Raw genomic sequence first — 3,723 nt, forward strand, 5'->3', positions numbered from 1 at the left:
AAATTATCCACAAGACATTAATGCCTGATAATTATGAAAATAAGATGTCACCCACCACGACTCCTCAGGGACACGGCCACCACGGGCCAACTCCTGTGAGGCTCTTGGAATAATCATCTTTAGTGAAGCTGTGTATGTGTGTGTGCGCGGGCGATAGGGGGGTTGGCCAAGGGTGAGCCTTTGGATGTTATATGATTGACAGATGGGTTTTTTTAAAGGGGATCTTTACATGTACATTGTACATTTATGGAAATACTGAACAAGTTGGATTCCGTATTGGTTCAATATGGAATGCAACATTTAATTGCCAAAAAAGAACAATTCCATATTTTACGGGATGGGTGGCAACCCTACTGCCATTGCTTAGACATCAGTAATGTTAATTACGATTCGGGACTATTGTAAAGTAACACAGTATTGTGACGCTCGAGATATGAAGCACGACGAACGTCAACTGTGCAACACTGAACGTTTAATGAAAACAAACAAACACGTGAAGCGCCGTGCGGAGTGCAAACAGACAACACACCTCTCACACAGGCACGAAACTTTAGACAAAGACGAGCACAAGACACTGCGCGAACGCACATTAAATAGGTGAATAAACCCTCGTGATCTCGAGACAAGGCACAGGTGCGACTACGAACACGCTCACGAACAACCCACACCCACGGAAGTACATACATGGGCATAACGACACGCAGACGACATAGTGGCACGCCCACAGGGAAGGGTCCGGAGCTGTGACCGTGACAGAACCCTCCACCAGGGGCTCGCTACTCCCGGAGCTTCCCGCGTAGCTGGAAAAGCCTGAACCAATACCAACGGGCAGGTCCGGAGCCGCCGGGTTCACGAGCCTCCGAGAGCCGTCTCCCCCGATGGTGGGAACCGCCGCGAACAGCTCTAGAACACCCTCCCTGGGAAGACAGGGGAGAATACGTTAAACAATGGCACAGTCACAAACATGCACACAGGGACGCTGAACACAAAGGGCACAAACGGGAACAGTGGATTAGGGAGAAACACTGGGACTGACAAAAACACCGATACACAAACATTCATCATCGGAGCCAAGCTCCCCGCCTTAGGCAAAGCCTGCAGCGGAGAGAAAGCTCCGGGGACTGCAGGCGCTGCAGAAGGCGGGTCTCCCCCCGCCTGTGCTGCGTGCTCACCGCCAGGTGACGCACGACCGGCGGACGCGCCAGGAGCAGCGCGACTTGGAGACCGCTTGGGGGCAGCGCGACTGGTGGCCGCGCGAGGGGCAGCGCGACTGGTGGCCGCGCGAGGCGCAGCGCGACTGGTGGCCGCGCGAGGCGCAGCGCGACCTGTTTCCCGCTTGGAGGCGGTGCGACCAGCGTGTCTCGCGGCAACTGTCCTCCCTGGTCCGCGGCTACCTCCTCCGGGAGTGCCGTAGGGGCTTGCCGCCCTATAAGCCTGCTGGCGCTCCTCCACCCTCTCTGGGAACCTCCCGTAGGAAGCCCTTCCTCTGCCAGGCCAGCCTCCCCTGGTTCCGGTATCGGGGGTGGTGTCCATCGCCGGCTCCTCCTCCTCGGCCACGCTCCAGTCCATGGACCGTGCGGGGGTCTCACAGCGAGCGTGCTCCATGGGCTCCTCACCGCAAGAGTCTCCACTGTCTGACGTGGGCGGACTGTCCGGTCCGCTCCTACCCCCTTTGCATACGGTCGAGAGGGAACTCACCGACCGAAGACTCTCCCCCTCGCTCTCCTCGCTCTGCCCGTCGGTTCCCGACAGGGCTGGGTGCAGCGACGAAGGGGGACTGAAGTCTTCCCTCTCCTCGCCGTAGTCCGACGGTGGAGGACTGACGTCTCCCTCCCCGTAGTAGACCGTGCTCTTTGAGCACACTGACGGGGAATACTCCTCCACCTCGTAGTCCATCCCCTCCGCCCCGCCTTCAAACGGTGGGAGACTGCCCCCCTTCCCCCCGTAATACACAGTGCTCCTTGAGCAAACTGAGGGGGGATACTCCTCCTCCTCCGAGCCGTCCTCCTCGGACTCGTCCTCGGGAGGATTGGCACGTACCATCCCCGCGTAGACGACCAGCGGGTCCTCCGTGCCTTCTCTGGTTTCGGCCAGGGGGTTGGTCTCGCGCGTCATCGCGCGGAGTCCCTCTCTCCACGCCGCCTGGAAAAACACCTCCTCTCTCCTCTCCTCGGCGCTCTCAGGAACTCGCTCGGGAGAGGGCGCGCGCCGGGGCATGTTTCTCTCCACCTCCGAAGCACAACCGCCCACAGCCCTGGGTGGTGGCTCTAGGGACGCGGTGGGGTGTTGGTCCTCCCATATACGCACCGCGGACTGACGGAGGTGTTCGGCCATCTCCGCGTCTTCCGCACTCCGAGCGGCGCAGAGTATGTAAGCGCAGATGGGGCTCTGCATCATCTCCTGCTCGGAGACGGGGGCTTCGGGACGTCGGACTGGAGAAGAGCCGTGGTGACGTCGGCTCTTTCTCCTACCTTTAGGCGCCCTGGTGGCATATCCAGGCATACCTTCTTTTATTCGGCTCGTCTTTCTGTGACGCTCGAGATATGAAGCACGACGAACGTCAACTGTGCAACACTGAACGTTTAATGAAAACAAACAAACACGTGAAGCTCCGTGCGGAGTGCAAACAGACAACACACCTCTCACACAGGCACGAAACTTTAGACAAAGACGAGCACAAGACACTGCGCGAACGCACATTAAATAGGTGAATAAACCCTCGTGATCTCGAGACAAGGCACAGGTGCGACTACGAACACGCTCACGAACAACCCACACCCACGGAAGTACATACTGTACATGGGCATAACGACACGCAGACGACATAGTGGCACGCCCACAGGGAAGGGTCCGGAGCTGTGACCGTGACAAGTATACTAAAGTAACACAGTAATGGAGTTACTTGCATTTTAGATTAGTTACTTTTAACTTTTAACTAGATTTTTAGATGAATAACTGAATTTGTACAAAAGTAAAAATTCATCAACGTACAATATTTTTCCACCTCTGTTTGTAATCTAGAATCTTTCATTGGAATACAAAAAGATGGAAATGACCCATCCTTCAGGGCTGATAGTGAAACTCCAGCATTGGACTGCACACAACTCAGTACTCCATGAAATGCTGGGAACACAGTAGAATAACAGTGGAGGGAACAGTAGACAGTACTATCTACTTAAAAAAAATTTCATCTACTGACCTCCTAGTAACACCTTTCATCCCAGTCTCTGTATATAATCTACAAATCTACCACCATGGTCTTCACCTACCCACTGTCCATGGTTTTGGAGAGTTGATTGTAAGTCGTTCCAACCACAAATGTAATTGAACTCACATCCATCATCCACAGCTCTCTGCCTGTGATTGGCTGCTACTCTAAAATTTCCCAATGAAAACAAAGGCCCTGCTTTTTCTATCATCATTTTAGCTGAGCTTTTGGACCATTGCTTTTCTATCATACAAGAAAAGATTACACGTTGTTTTCATCTCCCTTTAGTACATGCTTATACAGTATATAAGCATTTATACATGATTAGTATACCTGTATGCTGTTCTGTATATTTAGTGGACCATTATAATTGGCATCGTGTGCTTTGAGACCCTAAAGCAGAACCAGTTTATCTGGTTCACAGAGCTCTCTCCACAGGGACTCATGATGACGGATGGAAATTAAAAGGTGTGACCAGGGAGAGGTAAAGTGTAGAACAGTTCAGATAGAGACAC

This window comes from Brachyhypopomus gauderio, chromosome 1, assembly GCF_052324685.1.
Source record: "Brachyhypopomus gauderio isolate BG-103 chromosome 1, BGAUD_0.2, whole genome shotgun sequence".
Classification (NCBI taxonomy): Eukaryota; Metazoa; Chordata; class Actinopteri; order Gymnotiformes; family Hypopomidae; genus Brachyhypopomus; species Brachyhypopomus gauderio.